The following is a 21438-nucleotide window of genomic DNA, read 5'->3' on the forward strand; positions in this document are numbered from 1 at the left end:
AGACATGAAAACATTCAATATTTGCGATTATTTGTTCACTTGTCAAATCCAGAAAACAAATAAGTATGGGCATGGGTATATGTTGGTCCCCCATAAAAGTATTATTTTGGCATCAAATCGCAAGCAGAGCAGAACGTCGAGTCGCACCATAGTGATACATTAGGGAAAACATTCTCTTTACTCACTTACCCACAATCTTTCTATTCTTTTCTCATACTCTCAATTCTGCCGAACGGTAATTCGACGAAGAAACCGCACCGAAGCCGCAAACGAAACGCACAAAATGATTTCCAATAAGAGCACAAATTTTAGGCATTCATTTATTCATATGAGGTGAGGCACAAGAGGTGAGGCACTTAGCAGGAGAGAGCCAGATCAGCAGATCATTGGGAGTGCCTCACCCTACAATGAACTTCACTTGGAACGAGAGCACTCATTCCTTTTGATTCTCTTCTTCACTGCACTTCTACGCCATGGAGTGGGAAAGGGACAAAATTTGACGAATTTGCAAGCACGCACACGCACACACACACACATTGCTGGAACTCACGCGATGAAACGAAAAAAAACGAGGGGGAACGTTGTGAGTTGCTGCGGACACCGCAACTCTACATTTATACCCGATACCAAAGACTATACAATAGTCTTTGTATAGTCTTTGCCGATACTTAGTCAGTATGGCTCTCCTCCGGCAGACGCCGCTAATATTAAACGACAAAGAGTGCGTGCGAGAGAGACAGAAAATCAGTCTGAGCGTGACGTCGGGCGCTGCGTAGCCACTGCAAATTGATTTGTTCCTATTGGCTATAAAAATGATCTTATCAAATCCAGATTCAGCAGTCTGATAGATATGGTCGTTATCTATGATTCTGCGTTTTTAGTTTTCTCGAATCTGCAATATTGTGGATGCAACAGATTTTCGTCCTTTGTGTGGGCGGAAAGGGGTGGGGCGAAATTTTGAGATACACGTTTTATAGTAAGATCGAACAGGAGTGCTGATACCAAATTTGGTTACTCTAGCCTTAATAGTCTCTGAGATTTGTGGATGCCCCAGATTTTCGTCCTTTGCGGGGGCGGAAGGGGGTGTGGCGAAATTTGGACACGAAACGGTCAAGGTCCGATATCACAGGAGTGTGGATACCAAATTTGGTTGCTCTGGCTCTTATAGGTTCTGAGATCCTTGAACTCATATTTTGCAATTGGCAAAACCGACCACGAAACCTGTGTGTTAGAGAAATACAGAGCGAGAAAACATGAAATTGTTTTCTTGATTCAGGCTATAATAATTATACGATCTGGTTGAGACTTTACACTCTAAAACATATAGTCATCCTCTACGATTTTGCGCTTTTGGTCTTATAGTCTTTGAGTTCAGGCGCTGATAGGGACGGACGGACAGACGGACGGACGGACAGACGGACAGACAGACATGGCTCAATCGACTCGGCTATTGATGCTGATCAAGAACCTATACACTTTATGGGGTCGGAAACGATTCCTTCTGGACGTTACACACATCCACTTTTACCACAAATCTAATATACCCCAATACTCATTTTGAGTATCGGGTATAGCGAGGGGGAACGTTGTGAGTTGCTGCGGACACCGCAACTCTAAGGTTATACCCGATACTAAGTCAGTATGGCTCTCCTCCGGCAGACGCCACTAATATTAAACGACACGACAAAGAGTGCGTGCGAGAGAGACAGAAAATCAGTCAGCGTGACATCGTTCGCTGCGTAGCCACTGCAAATTGATTTGTTCCTATTGGCTATAAAAATGATCTGATCTGATCCAGATTCAGCAATCTGATAGATATGGTCATTATCTATGATTCTGCGTTTTTATTTTTCTTGAATGTGCAATATTGTGGATGCAACAGATTTTCGTCCTTTGCGGGGGCGGAAGGGGGTGTGGCGAAATTTTGAAACAAACTCGTCTCGGTCCGATATATTAGGAGTGTGGATACCAAATTTGGTTGCTCTAGCTTTTGTAGTCTCTGAGGTCTAGGCGCTAATGTTTTACTCTAAGCAAAGCCGCCTATGCTACGTGTGTGTTAGAGAGAGACAGAGCGAGAAAAAATGAAATTGTTTTCTTGATGCTGGCTATAATAATAATACGATCTGAATCAGATTTTCCACTCTAGAAGATATAGTCATCTTCTACGATTCTGCGTTTTTAGTTTTCTCGTATCTTTGAAATTGTGGATGCCACAGATTTTCGTGCTTTGTGGGGGCGGAAGTGGGCGGGGCGAAGTTTTGAAATATTTTTGTAGCAGTGACATATCACAGAAGTCTGGATCCAAAACATCGTTGCTCTAGCTTTTATAGTCTTTGAGCACTAGGCGATGAAGGGGACGGACAGACGGACAGACGGACGGACGGACGGACGGACAGACAGACATGGCTGAATCGACTCGGCTATTGATGCTGATCAAGAATATATATACTTTATGGGGTCGGAAACGATTCCTTCTGGACGTTACACACATCCATTTTCACCACAAATCTAATATACCCCAATACTCATTTTGAGTATCGGGTATAAAAAGTGACATTTTGGCCAAAAGCTATTGGCATAAACGGTGGCAGGGCGGGGCGGCAGGAGGGGCAAATCAAATCACAGCCAAAGTGGAAAACAACAATGCGGCAGCAGCATTATTGACAATTTACGTGGACTCTAACACTCGGACAAACAGACAAACAGACATTCGGACACACAAACACAGTTCTGGCAGTTTTTTTGGTGTTTTTTTTGGTTGGTGTTTTTTTTCGACCAAAAGCCCATCCATCCGAGCCACCGTTCAAACTGCTCTCGGCTGTTGCTCTTCGCTGTTGATTGTTGGTGTCTCCTCCCACACGCAACGTGCAAATAAATTCGAGAATACATGAGCGAGTGTGAGGCGAAGAAAAACGCTTTATAATAGCCACTCCATCAAATCAAACAACAACAAAAAAAACAGCCGACTCAACAAAACGAAAGTAGTTTGTTCTAAGCGTAACGCTATTAAAATTGATGGCCGAATGAAAACATAATTACATGGTCCGCAAGCAGCCGGGGTGGGGGTAGAGGCCAGATATTGAAGCGAGGGGAAACGGCCGAGACTCTACATTTGTACCCGACTCCCGCTCTCTGAGATCTAGGCTCTCATCGAGACGCACCAAAGGACAGACAGACAGGGCTATACCGACTCGGCGGTGGATTCTGATGCTTTTTGGGGCTGGAAACGCTTCCTTCTGGGACCACATATCCAATACCAATACACCCCAATACGCTCTGAGTATCGGGTATAAAAAAAAAGTAGATACAAGCTATACAAGCATCGAGACATGAAAACATTCAATATTTGCGATTATTTGTTCACTTGTCAAATCCAGAAAACAAATAAGTATGGGCATGGGTATATGTTGGTCCCCCATAAAAGTATTATTTTGGCATCAAATCGCAAGCAGAGCAGAACGTCGAGTCGCACCATAGTGATACATTAGGGAAAACATTCTCTTTACTCACTTACCCACAATCTTTCTATTCTTTTCTCATACTCTCAATTCTGCCGAACGGTAATTCGACGAAGAAACCGCACCGAAGCCGCAAACGAAACGCACAAAATGATTTCCAATAAGAGCACAAATTTTAGGCATTCATTTATTCATATGAGGTGAGGCACAAGAGGTGAGGCACTTAGCAGGAGAGAGCCAGATCAGCAGATCATTGGGAGTGCCTCACCCTACAATGAACTTCACTTGGAACGAGAGCACTCATTCCTTTTGATTCTCTTCTTCACTGCACTTCTACGCCATGGAGTGGGAAAGGGACAAAATTTGACGAATTTGCAAGCACGCACACGCACACACACACACATTGCTGGAACTCACGCGATGAAACGAAAAAAAACGAGGGGGAACGTTGTGAGTTGCTGAGGACACCGCAACTCTACATTTATACCCGATACCAAAGACTATACAATAGTCTTTGTATAGTCTTTGCCGATACTTAGTCAGTATGGCTCTCCTCCGGCAGACGCCGCTAATATTAAACGACAAAGAGTGCGTGCGAGAGAGACAGAAAATCAGTCTGAGCGTGACGTCGGGCGCTGCGTAGCCACTGCAAATTGATTTGTTCCTATTGGCTATAAAAATGATCTTATCTAATCCAGATTCAGCAGTCTGATAGATATGGTCGTTATCTATGATTCTGCGTTTTTAGTTTTCTCGAATCTGCAATATTGTGGATGCAACAGATTTTCGTCCTTTGTGTGGGCGGAAAGAGGTGGGGCGAAATTTTGAGATACACGTTTTATAGTAAGATCGAACAGGAGTGCTGATACCAAATTTGGTTACTCTAGCCTTAATAGTCTCTGAGATTTGTGGATGCCCCAGATTTTCGTCCTTTGCGGGGGCGGAAGGGGGTGTGGCGAAATTTGGACACGAAACGGTCAAGGTCCGATATCACAGGAGGGTGGATACCAAATTTGGTTGCTCTGGCTCTTATAGGTTCTGAGATCCTTGAACTCATATTTTGCAATTGGCAAAACCGACCACGAAACCTGTGTGTTAGAGAAATACAGAGCGAGAAAACATGAAATTGTTTTCTTGATTCAGGCTATAATAATTATACGATCTGGTTGAGACTTTACACTCTAAAACATAAGGTCATCCTCTACGATTTTGCGCTTTTGGTCTTATAGTCTTTGAGCACTAGGCGCTGATAGGGACGGACGGACAGACGGACGGACGGACAGACGGACAGACGGACAGACAGACATGGCTCAATCGACTCGGCTATTGATGCTGATCAAGAACCTATACACTTTATGGGGTCGGAAACAATTCCTTCTGGACGTTACACACATCCACTTTTACCACAAATCTAATATACCCCAATACTCATTTTGAGTATCGGGTATAGCGAGGGGGAACGTTGTGAGTTGCTGCGGACACCGCAACTCTAAGGTTATACCCGATACTAAGTCAGTATGGCTCTCCTCCGGCAGACGCCACTAATATTAAACGACACGACAAAGAGTGCGTGCGAGAGAGACAGAAAATCAGTCAGCGTGACATCGTTCGCTGCGTAGCCACTGCAAATTGATTTGTTCCTATTGGCTATAAAAATGATCTGATCTGATCCAGATTCAGCAATCTGATAGATATGGTCATTATCTATGATTCTGCGTTTTTATTTTTCTTGAATGTGCAATATTGTAAATGCAACAGATTTTCGTCCTTTGCGGGGGCGGAAGGGGGTGTGGCGAAATTTTGAAACAAACTCGTCTCGGTCCGATATATTAGGAGTGTGGATACCAAATTTGGTTGCTCTAGCTTTTGTAGCCTCTGAGATCTAGGCGCTAATGTTTTACTCTAAGCAAAGCCGCCTATGCTACGTGTGTGTTAGAGAGAGACAGGGCGAGAAAAAATGAAATTGTTTTCTTGATGCTGGCTATAATAATTATACGATCTGAATCAGATTTTGCACTCTAGAAGATATAGTCATTCTCTACGATTCTGCGTTTTTGGTTTTCTCGTATCTTTAAAATTGTGGATGCCACAGATTTTCTCCCTTTGTGGGGGCGGAAGTGGGCGGGGCAAAGTTTTGAAATATTTTTGTAGCAGTGACATATCACAGAAGTCTGGATCCAAAACATCGTTGCTCTAGCTCTTATAGTCTTTGAGCACTAGGCGCTAATAGGGACGGACAGACGGACAGACGGACGGACGGACAGACGGACAGACAGACAGGGCTCAATCGACTCTGCTATTGATGCTGATCAAGAATATATATACTTTATGGGGTCGGAAGCGATTCCTTCTGGACGTTACACACATCCACTTTTACCACAAATCTAATATACCCCAATACTCATTTTGAGTATCGGGTATAAAAAAACGAGGGGGAACGTTGTGAGTTTCAGCGGACACCGCAACTCTACAGTTATACCCGATACTAAGTCAGTATGGCTCTCCTCCGGCAGACGCCGCTAATATTGAACGACACGACAAAGAGTGCGTGCGAGAGAGACAGAAAATTAGTCTGAGCGTGTTGATTTGTTCCTTTTGGCTATAAAAATGATCCGATCTGATCCAGATTCAGCAATCTGATAGATATGGTCATTATCTATGATTCTGCGTTTTTATTTTTCTTGAATGTGCAATATTGTGGATGCAACAGATTTTCGTCCTTTGCGGGGGCGGAAGGGGGTGTGGCGAAATTTTGAAACAAACTCGTCTCGGTCCGATATATTAGGAGTGTGGATACCAAATTTGGTTGCTCTAGCTTTTGTAGTCTCTGAGATCTAGGCGCTAATGTTTTACTCTAAGCAAAGCCGCCTATGCTACGTGTGTGTTAGAGAGAGACAGGGCGAGAAAAAATGAAATTGTTTTCTTGATGCTGGCTATAATAATGATACGATCCAATTCAGATTCCGCAGTCTTAAAGATATGGTCATTCTCTACAACTCTACGTTTTTGGTTTTCTCATATCTTTAAAATTGTGGATGCCACAGATTTTCGTTCTTTGTGGGGGCGGAAGTAGGCGGGGCGAAGTTTTGAAATATTTTTGTAGCAGTGACATATCACAGAAGTCTGGATCCAAAACATCGTTGCTCTAGCTTTTATAGTCTTTGAGCACTAGGCGCTGAAGGGGACGGACAGACGGACAGACGGACAGACGGACGGACGGACAGACAGACAGGGCTCAATCGACTCGGCTATTGATGCTGATCAAGAATATATATACTTTATGGGGTCGGAAACGATTCCTTCTGGACGTTACACACATCCACTTTTACCACAAATCTAATATACCCCAATACTCATTTTGAGTATCGGGTATAAAAACCCAGGGTATCCCCTTTCTGGGACTGCCACTTGCTTAATAATTTTGTTGCCTCCGTCGAGTGCGATTTATAATTAATTTTGTGTGTGTTTCTGGGTCAATTCCTCAGACGGAAGCCGTTTGACTAGAATAAACTTTTTCCACTCTAGCGCGTGGCTTTGTGTGCGGAGGGGGGCGACCGGACCAGACCCCAGACCCCCAACCAGACGGCAAAAAGACAGGGATATTATTTTGTGGGCCTTTGTTAGCTGCTTTTCTTAACACTTTATTTATTATGTTTTTCGCGGACTTTCTTTGTCAAACGCTGTATTTTTCGTCGGCCCTTTTGTCTCTTGAATGGAGTCGAACAAAAAGAGAACCGCCATGAAAAGGCAAACCAATAGAATTGTCGGCTATAGGGCTCTAGCAATAATTAGCTTTGTCCGCTCTGAAGGGGGCTTTGGAATTGAAAAAGATCGAGGGAAAAAAGCAAATATCTAATAGTTTATTGAATAGGTGCCCGACCTCTGCCAAATCAAAAATGGACAGAGCCAGTGCACAAAAATAAAAGAAGGAAGGGATTTCAAATTGAAAGCCAGAAAAAGCTGCTCCTACGACTCCTCCTCGATGCAGGATCTCCTTGTTTTTTGCTCTTTTCCAGCTCCCCAAAGCAGAATGGGGAAACAAACATTGACAAAATAATTAAATAATAGTCCCAGAGCGCAGTCAAGCAGGCAGTCGCTGCGCAGTCGCTGAGCAGTCGCTGAGCAGTCGCTTGGCAGCCGCCTCGCAGTCGCTTTGCAGTCGCCTCGCAGCCGCCTCGCAGCCGCCTCGCAGTCGCCTCGCAGTCGCCTCGCAGCCGCCTCGCAGCCGCCCCGCAGTCGCTTTGCAGTCGCCTCGCAGCCGCCTCGCAGCCGCCTCGCAGCCGCCTCGCAGTCGCCCGCAGCCGCCTTGCCGCTTTGCAGTCCCCCTGCCACAAAAAAAACTAATAAGAATCATATTTTCCTCTGATAAAGAAGCAACAGAGAGCCAAAGGAGCTGTCCAACCCGCTGGGCGCGGAGGCAGACCCGGCAATGAGCGAGGGAGAACATGAATAAATAAAATTAAATGCAGCCAGCCCACTTAAGAGATGAGCATGCAACTAAAAGCCCAAGACTGTCGAGCGGAAGGGGCATGCAACGAGGTTTAACATTGAACGGTTTTCTCGTTTCAAGTAATCCGTTAGTCCGCTGAACGGAACTTTTCCAGAGACAACGGGCCATCGGCCATAGCCATGGAAACCTCGAAAGAAAAACGAATCTTTAATTACCAAATTGATTACCATTGAAAATTGAAAATTACAGTACAGTTTTAAGTATTCGGCAGACTCGTAATTGCAGTCGATGTCGATTGAGAGTCGGCCCGTTCCGTACCGCTTCGGCAATGGTTCTACCGTGTTTGCCTTTGAAATGATTAAGTGGAATAGCCAGAGTCCATTGCGGACAGCCTGTCGGTCGGTCTCTGTGGCCTCTAGAGAACCAATCAAGCCGAACGTCAGATTAATTTCATTTAACATTCAAGTAGCATTATACAGGCATTATACATTTTATTTATTGGCTGCTGCCCCTCCCTCCCCTCCTGCCGAAGCCTCCCTTGAAGGCGATAGAGAGGCCTATTTGAGGCCCGGCTGTGCTCGAATTAATTATTATATCTGATCCGCCAGCAAACTAAACATTTTTGGCGTCAATTGTTGCACATTGCTAGTTGTCTGTGCCCCTCCTTCATGAGATTGCGGTTAAACATGCAACTGCAACAAAAGGTGGCAAGCAAACAAACAGCAAGAACCCAGACAGAAGTGCAATCCATATGGGAATATTTAAGGCTGAGACCGAAACGGTAGAACGGTAAAATGCGTGCTCCGATGGGGTCCAGGCCCCAGAATCAGAGGGGCAGAGGCAGGGGCAAGCTGGCCTGTTGGAAACTTTTGCTTATTTAACTGTTGTTTCTTTATGCAGAGCCACAGAGCAGAGCCAACAACGGCAGCTGGAACAGCTTTTCATTTTGAACTGCTAGACGTGTCTCCAGCAGTTTACTGTAGCAACGATGAGCGCATGTGCAACAGCAGCGACAGCGGCAACAACACTTGCCCCGGGCCGGAGATTGTTAGCCCGATTATTAGTCGACTCGACTCCATTCACAGTCTCACTGTCCCAGCATCTCCACTTGTTCGAGTGTGTGTGTGTCTGCGTCGCCATGGCAGGCACAAGTGCATTTCACTTCTGCTTCAGTGCGTATTCTGGCAGGAAATTAATGCCACTGAACGATGCCCCCCCTCCCGCCTGGCGGCCTGTTGCTGCCTCTTGCGGCCTACTTGAGGAACATTTAACGTAAGCGGATTCATGTGAGAGCTTCGGCTGAGCATCTCATTAGCATGTGGGTGCTGACGGACTCGATGATGATCGAGCTGATTTCCAGCTGCCCCCCGGCCGTTGAATGTTGCATCGTCATAGCGGTGCACTCGAAGGAGCGTAATTGATTTGTCACTCGAAACGCAAAGGCAACCCAAATCGAACGGTCAAAGGTCGCCGCTGGCGGGGTCGGAGGGCAAAATCAAAAAATGATCTCCAAATCAACGGCTAAAACAGCAGCAACAACAAATGACAATTGAAAATGCCAAAATTCATGAGGTAAGAGGCCAGGCCATCAGGGGAGCCACCGTGCAACACCAACAACGTTTGGTGGCAGGAGGGGGGCATGGGGCCTCTGCCTGTCATCGAACAGCGCGACATTTGAATGCGAGTGCGGTGCCGTGTTGGTGTTTGGTGTTTGGTTGGTGTTGCAACGACCACTTGATAAATGATAAATTAGTCGAGTATTGCCAAATGGCCGAATGGCCGAATAGTCGCTCTAAGTGAAGGCCCCCCCGCCATTGAGAGAGTCTCTCGATTACAGCCGATCCCCCAAATGATAAATGAGTAATCAAACGAGTTGTCAAAAGGTCCTTAAACAGAGGAGAAAGAGGTATCCAAGGGCATCATGGGAACTCTCGGCTATGCTGCTCCTCCAAAAAACATCCACAGTCGCATATCATTCATATTTTTGGCCTTGTCTGTGTGGCAACTTTTCGGCCTGCCTCTCGTGGGTCACAGACACGCAAATTGTACAATCTAAAAATTCGGTCGCCCGCGAGAGACCACCACCAACTAGTTTCAGTTTAGACCAGAGCTGCTGGCCAACTCATTTTAATTAGTCGGGGGGAAAACCGAGAGTGTCCAGGGGCTTCGAAATGCTCGGAAAAAGGAGTAAAAGAATAAATTAAAGCCAAATAAAGACGTTGGATACACAAATATTGGCACAACACTTGATGTTTTTGGTAGATTCGAAGGCTGCACACACTACAGGCACAGAGAGAGAGACAGAGAGAGGGGGAGAAAGAGAAAACAAAATCAACAGAAATGGTAAATTGTTTAATTGAATTTACCGCAGATGCGCTTAAGTTGCCAGTAATTTAGGAAAGCCAACGTATTCCCCATCTACATGCGAGATACAAGATACGACAAGATACGAGTATCTGTAACTTTGTGCAACTGTGTGCCAGACTCTCCAGCTCGAGCAGCAACAATGCCACAGAGGCAGCAGCAGCAGCAGCAGCAGCAGCAGCAAATGTATCTATATGCCGCACATGTGTATCGCCATGTGGCTTCTTCCTGTAAACGGCAAAGAAAGTGGCTGTCGCCTGACACGGAGCTCTAGCTGTTTGGGTTCTAGATTTCTCCCAGGCCCAATTATGCTGCTTTCTTTTCTCGATTAGACATCTTCACGGCATTGCTCAATGGCCGTACCGGCAATGCAGTTGATATTTAAGATGCCACGCCGTCAGCTGGATGTCAGAGTTCGTCGCCCAGCCCAGCCCAGCCCAGCCCAGGCAGACGTTGCACCAGGCTGTGGGTTGGGGGCCTAGAGCGCGATGGCCAGCCCCAACTGACTTCTGTTTGCTGGGGTCCGCTTTGACCCCAGCCGCCCCGGCGCTCTTAGCGAAGAGCACAGCTACCGTCTATCGCGATTACTCTCTTACGATCGTTGGGTCTCTCTTTTGACCGCTCTCTCTCTCTCCCTGCGTCTTGACCAGGTCTCTGCTTGAGAGCCAACTCTTCGGTTGTAGGCCTCCTCCACTTTTCTTTCTTGCACTTTCTTGGCAACATGTTTAAAAGTCTTTTGGAAGCGCCAACCCAGCGTTCAGTTCGCTGTCAGCGCCTATAGCGTTTGGTGCGTTTCAACGGAAGAACCAGTGCCCCACGAACGAAAGGATATAATCCAGGCGATCCGCAAAGCCATTTACCCTCCACGGACATCAAAAGTTGTGCGTGCAATGAGCCGTGATTCGAATGTGGCACGATTTTAATTAAATCGCCAGTTATTAAAAGAGCTGCAACAAAACACAATTCGAATTGAATACCGCGTGTGGCACGCTGCACAGCCACAGCCACAGCCGCATCCATATTCATAAAGAGCGCGCGCGAAATTCGTGGCAGTTGTGTCCTTGTGTGGATTGTTTATGGATTCTCCTTCTCCTCTAACACGTAGCAGCGGCATCAACAGGTAAGCCCCGCCTTCCACCGGAATTAACTTTGCTTAAAATCAGGCGAGAGTCGGGAGTCGTCGACAAAGCGGATTACCAGGAGAATATTTACAAGCTTTAAATTGTTTGGTTAAATTGATCTGGTCTTCTGTTCGGGTCAAAAGTGAAAGAATGAAATGTAAACTTGTCTTTAATTAAGGAAAAGAAGGCCCAGACTCCAAGACAAAGGCAAAGCGGGCCAGAACAAGACCAGCAGCAAAAAACAAGTACCACACACACAGACACACACACACACACGGAGAGAGGGCAGGGCGGACACACACCTGTAACTGGAAACAAGTTGAAATGCCTCTACCACATTTGGTCAAAGCCGAGAACTGTTTTCCGACTCGGACTCGGACTCTGGCCCAGAGCCAAGGCAGAGAGCGACAGAGCGACAGAGCGACCGATGGCAATGTGATTTTAATGAACTACTAAAAAACTAAACCCCAAACAAACATAAACCGACTTGACTCCCGTCTAAGACTGCATTATGGAGCACCCCTTACCCCTCACCCCCTTGCAGCAGGATGGAAGGCTCTATTGTATCCAGCTGTCCGTCGCTGGGCAGAACACTTTGAGTTACTTTCTAAATGGCAGTCGCTGGAGCCACTGCCCGGCTGAGATTAGTTGCAGCCACAGTAGCCGTTGTTCTTATTGCGGTTGCCGTTGCCGTTGCTCTTGCGGTTAAATAAATAAAACAGCGTGACTCGAATGGCTCTCAGTGGCAGCTTTGCCACAGAGAAGAGACTCAAGCATCAGCTGCTGCTGCACAGATGCTTTAGAAATTATAGATGCCTTCCAGCAGGTTCCAGCCCACTTCCTTTTCGGCCTGGCCCAATTAGCAAGCGCTGCCTCTACCGACTGACTGTCCCTGCTTCCTGGCCAACTACTGGTATTAGCCAAGACTCTCGGCATCGCAAACGAGCACGCCAGCACCATTAAAAACTGCTGCATTTGAATTAATCAAGACAACAAACGGAGGCAGCAGCAGCATCAGCAGCATCATCTGTCAACAACAATGCGCGCCACAAACTAATTACATGCCACAACGGGGGGCGCTGCATGTGCATGTGCGATTACCAAATTAGATTTCTGCCTAATTATGGCATTGGAAAACCCCAAGAAATTGCAGGCAAAAGTTTTCGCAAACTTTGCTCCGGCCCAGTTCTGGCTCCGGCCCAGTCCTGGCTCTGGCTCTGGAAAACAGCACTTAATAATAATTAAATAATTTTTTCCAATTATAGAGCCAGAGCACACAGCCAGAGAGCCGTGCAGCCTGCATCTGTATCTTTATTTGTGTCTCTGTCTTTATCTTTATCTTTGCCCCTTCTGTGTATGTATGTGTGTGTGTGTGTGTGTGTGCCAAACTAATAAATAAGATTGCTTTTAGTTAAGGAAAAGAAAATTGTTGCTGCCATCGAAGCCGATTGCCGAACAATGCCTGAAATTTGGCCAAAAGCCAGGCCCAAAATAGCGCAGGTCCTTCTGCAAGTTCAATTTAATTTCTAATTGAATATGAAAACCTTATTTCAAATGGAATTAAACACAAATCTGGTTAATTTTACGGGGGCAAAGGGGGGCCAGCCCTTCTGATGCACAATTTCCCGTGTCAAGGCCTGGGTTTGAAATTTTTTGAAGCTCGTTGCCGAGCCGTCAGTGGGCCTGACGTATACGGGTTTAAGCCATTGCACAGCCCCCGATATGTGACACCTGCCATGGGAACTTTCGGTGAGCCAAAGTTGTGCAATCATGGGAGCGAAGTAGTTTAATTTCTTCACTGCAAATTTATTAATAAACATATTTCGCAGAGCCAGAGCCAGAGCCAGAGCTAGAGCCAGAGCTAGAGACAGAGCCAGAGGAGGAGGAGGAGCTCGTTCTGCTCCTTTTCGCAGGCAGGGATGACACATTAGCCATGGCCATGGAGCCCCCAGGGGGGGGTACCTACAGATTGTGTGTGTGGGGGCAACTGACCTTCAGGGGGTGCGGCCCTTCTGGGCCGTTAAGTGTGTTATTAAGCCTAATTAAGCGGCTTATTCAACTGCTTCTGGGCCACCGACCACAGGCCACAAGCCATCCACCACGCATCGCCCTTCGAAAGCACAATCGCCGGTCTGAATGGCCTGAATGCCGCAATTTATTTTGTATCATATGTACCATGGCAGTACCATTGTACAAATACAATAACAATAACAATATGCAGGAGTTTTTTTCATTATCAAATATCAGCATTTATGCAATCACTTTCACAAAGTAAAAAAAAAAAAAAAGCTAAATTCAATTGCATCGCAAAATGTAATTATTCATTGTGCAAATATTATGAAAGCATTAATTCAGAATTTCATTTGCGAGAAAAACGCTGCGGCACTCCACTGATCCGGGATGATTAATTTGTTGACCCTTTGAGCGATGTTCCGACCATCGCATTCATGAGTTGGTGAATCAGCACTTGAGAGCTTTTTCCGACCGGTGGCTAACAATATGTTGCCACAGCCACTGCCATAATCCATTAGAAAAAGTAGCAAATTATGATTTATTGCACTTTGGCCGATGAGTGGCAAAGCCGCAAGTTGTGCGAGGAGCCAGAAGGAGCCAAAGCCATGCCAATGGCCGAAAAGTAAGTGTCATTAGCATATATACTTAGCACAAGAACCTGTTTCCCTCTGTCCCTCCTCTTTGTTGTCTCTGCTCTCTGATGTTAGAGAAATGGAAAGAAAAGAAAAGAAAGGCAGCTACTTGAAAATGGGTCAAAAAGTTTCCCATTGATTGAATTTCATTTCAATTAGCACATCCGAAACGATGAGCAATATTCGCATATAACTTGTACTCGAACATCGATTGGGCTCGCCGCTAGATTAATGTCTCAATTATGGCTGCTCCAAAGCCGTCAAGAATGCAGCTCCAAACGGGCACAAATTGAATGACTTGGAGGCGCAGAAAGCAGAAACAGATCTACAGAATACAGACGGAAACTGAAACATTGGCAGCTGGCGAAAGGCGCATAATAAACCATAATGACAAAATTACTATATTTAGTATGCTAAAAATCGGTCAAAGTGTCAGTAGCTTGTCCAGCAGAGCCCCACAGAGCCTCAGAGCACCACAGCCTCAGCGCCTCACCTTCATTAGCAGCAGACGGACAGATTTTTCTCTCACTTTGGCCAAAACGCCTGCGCCAAGCCACATGATATTGCAATTTTTGGCATTAACTTCTTTTCACCTGAGCGATGATTCGGCGACCACTTCAAGAGCATGTCTAGGCCTCTCTTTCTCCCTCTAGACGGATGGGAAACTTTCATTTTTGCCGCTATAGAATATCAATAGGTTATTGTCATATTTGGGGGATTTCATTCATCGTTCTGCTCTCGAGAGGCGCCCCTCGACGTCTTGGGAGCTCTTGAGGGCTGTAAGCACCGTAATTAGCAGCAGCTTAGAGGAGCGCAAACAACCCAGAAGCCAGATCAACACGTGTCGCGATGGCCAGGGTCCTGGGCGGGCGTTGCACTTGCAGAGCAAGGTCCCATACGGCGTTTAATTCCCCTTTTGTTCTTCTCCAATGCTCTATCCATCTGCCCTCTATAGTAACCAAAGAAAGAACGCTCTGCTTTAGATACAGATACAGATACAGATACAGATACAGATACAGATACACACACAAAGATTGGAGATGATTTTTGGTATCGTTATAAAAATTGAAAGCAACGCATTCAGGTGACCCACATTCACCGCTTGCCAGAGCTCCAGTCCAGCTCCAGTCCCCCGTCCCCCAGGCCCCAGGCCACAGCCACCGTTGCGACTTCTGGTTTTCTGTTGTTTTCGGTTTATTTTTGGTATTCCTTTCTCTCTCTCTCTCTCTCTCTCTCTCTCTGCTTTCGGCCAGGGGCTTGTTCTGGGGCAGTCAGGTATCGGAACACGTTGGTCGTGGCGGCCGTTTGCGGCGTTCTTCTTTCCATTTTTTGGCATGAGCAATCTTGAGCAACTTCGATTCTTGTAATTTTGTTTGTTGGCGCTGAAGTGGAATTTTAAATAAAAGATTTGACGCTTTCGTTTGTGCCCGGGCTTTGTTAAAGTCGTCATTACCTTTTGGAAAATGGCCATTCCCTTCATTGAACTTCAATTAGCAACGGCCCTTGAACCGATGCTTCCATTCATCTGCCAGCCGGCTTCCACCTTCCGGCTTTTTATACCCGATACTCAAAATGAGTAATGGGGTATATTAGATTTGTGGTAAAAGTGGATGTGTGTAACGTCCAAAAGGAATCGTTTCTGACCCCATAAAGTATATATATTCTTGATCAGCATCAATAGCCGAGTCGATTGAGCCCTGTCTGTCTGTCCGTCCGTCCGTCTGTCCGTCTGTCCGTCCCCTTCAGCGCCTAGTGCTCAAAGACTATAAGAGCTAGAGCAACGTTGTTTTGGATCCAGACTTCTGTGATATGTCACTGCTACAAAAATATTTCAAAACTTCGCCCCGCCCACTTCCGCCCCCACAAAGGACGAAAATCTGTGGCATCCACATTTTTAAAGATACGATAAAACCAAAAACGCATAATCGTAGAGGATGACTATATGTTTTAGAGTGTAAAATCTCAACCAGATCGTATAATTATTATAGCCAGAATCAAGAAAACAATTTCATTCTTTCTCGCTCTGTCTCTCTCTAACACACAGGTTTCATGGTCGGTTTTGCCAATTGCAAAATATGAGTTCAAGGATCTCAGAACCCATAAGAGCTAGAGCAACCAAATTTGGTATCCACACTCCTGTGATATCGGACCTTGACCATTTTGTGTCAAAATTTCGCCACACCCCCTTCCGTACCCGCAAAGGACGAAAATCTGGGGCATCCACAAATCTCAGAGACTATTAAGGCTAGAGTAACCAAATTTGGTATCCGCACTTCTGTTAGATCTCACTATAAAACGTATTTCTCAGAATTTCGCCCTACCCCCTTCCGCCCACACAAAGGACGAAAATCTGTTGCATCCACAATATTGCAGATTCGAGAAAACTAAAAACGCAGAATCATAGATACTGACCATATCTATCAGATTGCTGAATCTGGATCAGATCATTTTTGTAGCCAAAAGCAAGAAATCAATTTGCAGTGGCTTCGCAGCGCCCGACGTCACGCTCAGACTGATTTTCTGTCTCTCTCGCACGCACTCTTTGTCGTTTAATATTAGCGGCGTCTGCCGGAGGAGAGCCATACTGACTTTGTATCGGGTATAACCGTAGAGTTGCGGTGTCCGCAGCAACTCACAACGTTCCCCCTCGTTTGGTTTGGATTTGCGTACCCACCCACACCCCCCCTCTATGGGCCTTAAGTCGAAACTCCTGCAGCACCACATAATAGTTTTTAAACACAACTTTGTCCGTCTGTATATTTAGTATTTTTGAGTTTACAAATGCATTTATGTTTATTTTTATTTCTTGGAATTTTTTGTTTTTTTTTTTTCTGGGAGTAAATAAGGCTGCAACTTATGGGAACACCGTTTAGATTTTGGGAAAACGGCAGCTGTTTAGAGGATTTGCATAAGACCTCTCTCCCCCGGAGGCCTTTTAAAAAATGCACAGAAGCTCTGTGCTTTTTGCTTTTTGCCACATACTCGTAAATTCTCATCTGCAATTGAGGGGGGTGGGGGTATGCAGGTTTGACATATGAAAAAGTGAAATTTATTGCTAATTCAAACTGCCAAAACTTGGAAAATTTTATTGAAAAGCCGGAGCCGGAGCCCGAGCCCGAGCCGGAGCTCTGCCAACAAAATTATTTCGAATTTCCACGGCAAAACTACAGGGGCTGCCAGCTTTGCTAGACTCGTGCCATCAAATGCAAATAAAATCAAATGCACAGGGCAGACAGGAACGACAGAGCCCTTATAGAGAATACGAGTATCCATCCATCCGCAGAGGCAGGGGCAGAGGCAGCGGCAGGGGCAACATCTGCAACAACAATCAATGGGGCGAGCTGCCAAATGAAATGTTAGAGAAAATCAAACAATTTTTGCTCATTGAGCTTTTAAGCCGCTAAGGGCAACCGGTGGATGGGGGGGACGATTTTCAGATACTTTGATGTGCGTCGACCAAAAACAAACACAGAATGGGGGCTGTCATATGTATACCACACCATGCGCCGCGATACCCGGCTCCATGGAGTTCGCTGTCGTATTTGTTTGCATGTAAAAACCGACCATCAAATGGGATTGAAATGTACCAAAAATGCAGAGCGCTCTTTTAAATAAGCTCCAGTCGGAGGCCCCGAGCCGTCGGGTATCGCAACGTGGCCGGAATAGGGAATGCAATTGGTTAACTTTAAAATTCAATTATTTAATGGGGATGCGAGTATCCTCTGGGGTTCATTCAACGGTAGCCAATTATCAGTTATCAGAGTGGTACATACTATATATACATATGTATATGGTATAGTGTAGTGCAATGTGTTGGACAGAATTTCGCTGCCGTTGCAAGGGAAGTTCTTGTACCGAAAAGTAAAAACGCAACCATTCATATGTAAGGTTTATTTGTGACTAATAAATGCTCTGCTCGCAGGCAGATAGAGACCGAAACGAAAGGGAGAACAAAAAGGGAGATAAGAGAACGTCGCTTCGTACATACGTACTCGTATGTCTGTCAATACATGCGTGCATTGCTAGAGATGGTCATTCTTCAACACCCTTCCTCAATGCGTGCAAGTTAACGTACCCAATTCTATTGAGCTCTTATACGAGTTGTAAACAATCTTTGGCTTTCCAAAACGAAAACAATTTCAATCTTGGGCCTCCGCCTAATTGATTTCTAAGATGTACAATCTCAAGGGCTCCCGCCGCAATCCCAATCTTTGACACTCGCCTAAATGGAAAACCAATGTTTGCCCACACCCGGCTTCTCATAAACAATCTCACTCCCGGCTTTCTGCAGATCCTGCACTTTAGGCATTTTACAGTTCTCTCTTTGGATGACGAAATCCAATACTTGGGATGGCGAAATCAATTGAAATGTTTATAGAAAAACCAACCAAACCAAAACACAAAGAAAGTGAAACTATCAGCTAAACCAAAGAAGGAAGACCCCCAGAAGACCCAGTTAAACAAAGAAATTTAAGAAGGAAGACCCGTTCGAAGACCTGTCAGCCAAATCAAGAAGGAAGACCCGTTCGAAGATCTGTCAGCCAAACTAAGAAGGACGACCCCTACCGGATAGTTCGTGAGCAAAAGTTGTATTAATAAATATATAAGTTCAATTAGGTTATATTAGATTATAAAAACAAACATATAAGAAAAATTTAAGGTGGATCAACTAACTTTAGATTTTGAAAAACTAAAAATGATTAACTCACAAACAAGGACCGATCTCACTGCAGATCTGGTCAAACAATTGATAGCACTTCAAATTTCACAAGTACAGGAGCAAATTGTAAATTTAAAACAACAAATAGAAACTAAATCCGATCAGGTATCAGATTATCAGGCAGAAACAATAGACGAGACAATAAAAGATGACACCACATTAAAGGTAATAGAATCCCTACCAATTTTCAATGGTGGATTAAACCAATACGTAGGATGGAGGGAAGCTGCAGAAACTGCAGTGAAGTTATATAAGAAAGGAAGTAAGCAATATTATATTGCCTTAACAATTTTGAGAAACAAAATAACAGGACCAGCACATGACGCACTGACCAACCACGGGACAGTTTTAAATTTTGATGCCATACTTTCACGACTTGACTTTGTTTACAGTGACAAGAGACCAATTTACATAATAGAACAGGAGTTAAGCGTTCTCCGACGAAGGAACCTTTCAATAATAGATTTCTATAACGAGGTTAACAAGAAAATTGTTGAAGAATGACCATCTCTAGCAATGCACGCATGTATTGACAGACATATGAGTATGTAGACGTATGTATGTGTGAGAGACGTAACGAAGCGACGTTCTCTTATCTCCCTTTTTGTTCTCCCTTTCGTTCGGTCTCTATCTGCCTGCGAGCAGAGCATTTATTAGTTACAAATAAACCTTACATATGAATGGTTGCGTTTTTACTTTTCGGTACAAGAACTTCCCTTGCAACGGCAGCGAAATTCTGTCCAACAGGTTATGGGCCCAGGTTCGGATTTTGTAAATTAAAAGTAAAGTGATTGTTTTAGTTACGAACTATTAACATCGGTGTGACTCAGAGACTAAACGATAATCAGCAATGAGCGGTATGTATCAAATAGACAAATTAGAGGAGGGAAATTATGACTCCTGGTGTATTCAAATGCGGTCTGTGTTGGTGCACGCTGAATTGTGGAGTGTGGCATCTGGTGACCTGCTACCAACGAATGTTCCCGAAGGTGTAAATTGGCAGGCCAAGGATGAAAAGGCGCTGGCCATGATCACATTGAGTGTGAAAACTTCACAGTTGGGATACATTAAAAATTGCAGTAAGTCGTCCGAAGCATGGAACAAATTAAAGAGTGTTCATCAACCAAGTGGACCTGTACGAAAGGTTCAACTGTACAAGAAATTGCTAAGCAAGCGCATGGACCAAAGGCAAAGCATTTCAAGCTACATTAATGAGTTCGTGGATATTCTTGATGGCCTTGGGTCAGTAGGAATCGAGCTAAATGATAAACTGCGCTCAATTGTTTTGTTGTCAAGCCTTCCAGAACAATTCGAAAATTTCGTTGTCGCCATAGAGACGCGCGACAGTCTGCCGACTTTCGATGTTCTATGCGTAAAACTGAAGGAAGAAGGCGAACGAAAGGGAAACACAGAAGATCAAAAGGAATACGCAAAGGCATATACCGCAGTACATAAGCCGGCCGCGCACAGAGCGCTAAAGAAGAGTAACAATACAATGATATGTTTCAAGTGTGGAGAGCGCGGGCATATGAAGGCTCAGTGTAAGAAGGAGAGCGCAAATGTGGAAAGGGTCTATTAAAGTGCAGTCTATTAAATGCGTTGGACGCAGATAATTTGAAAAAGAGTATGTGGTGTTTGGATAGTGGTGCCACAAGCCACATGTGTTGTGAGAAACAGTTATTCACAAAGTTCGAGAAACACACAGAAATGATTGGTCTGTCCGACTCCGGTTTCCTAAAAGCTGAAGGAAAAGGGGAAGTAGAGCTGAAGACAGAGATATGCACGCTGCTGTTAAAGAATGTTCTCTATGTGCCCGAAATGAATAAAAATTATTTCTCGGTGAGCAGCGCTGTACAGAATAAATGTTTCGTCACTTTTGGATAAGAATATGCACGAGTTATCCAAAATGGCGAATGCATTGTAAAGGCGAACAGAGTTGGAAACTTGTATATGTTTCGAGGAAAACAAAACAACTGTTTTGCGGCGGTTAAGGCTGATGGTGCCCTGTGGCATAAACGGTACGGCCACTTGAACATCAGTAGTATGAAAGATTTGATCAGCAAAGGAATGGTGCGCGGCATTGAAAATATGGTTTTCCCGGCGAATATGAATTGCAAAACATGTATGGTCAGCAAGATTCATGCGCAACCATTTCCTGTTGCAACCACCAGTAGAGCTCAAGATATATTGGAACTAGTTCATGCAGATGTGTGCGGGCCCTTTGGCACACAGTCGCTTGCTGGATCAAAGTATTTTCTAACCTTCATCGATGACAAATCAAGGCGTATATTTGTGTATTTCCTGCGGACAAAGGATGAAGTCTTCCAGAAGTTCGTCGAGTTCAAAACCCTGGTTGAACGGCAAACGGGAAAAAGTCTCAAATGTATCCGGAGCGACAATGGCGGTGAATTTGTCAACAAATCGTTTGATGAATTTCTGAAAACTAATGGGATTGAGAGGCAGCTGACAGTGGCGTACACTCCACAGCAAAACGGCGTTGCTGAGAGGGCAAACCGCACTCTGGTGGAAATGTCAAGATGTATCCTGGTCCAGTCAGGATTAGGCGAATCCTTGTGGGCTGAGGCAGTCAACGCAGCTGTGTATGTACGGAATCGATCACCGACCAAGGCGCTGACCAGTATGACGCCTATTGAAGCGTGGACTGGTAAGAAACCTTTTG

General features: G+C 45.0%; 1 pseudogene; it reads left to right on the forward strand.

The window, feature by feature from the left end:
- The first annotated feature begins 11036 nt into the window (after positions 1 to 11036).
- Positions 11037 to 21438, forward strand: part of LOC117193582 — a 37631-nt pseudogene continuing 27229 nt past the window's right edge.

Source organism: Drosophila miranda, assembly GCF_003369915.1.
Source record: "Drosophila miranda strain MSH22 chromosome Y unlocalized genomic scaffold, D.miranda_PacBio2.1 Contig_Y2_pilon, whole genome shotgun sequence".
NCBI lineage: Eukaryota > Metazoa > Arthropoda > Insecta > Diptera > Drosophilidae > Drosophila > Drosophila miranda.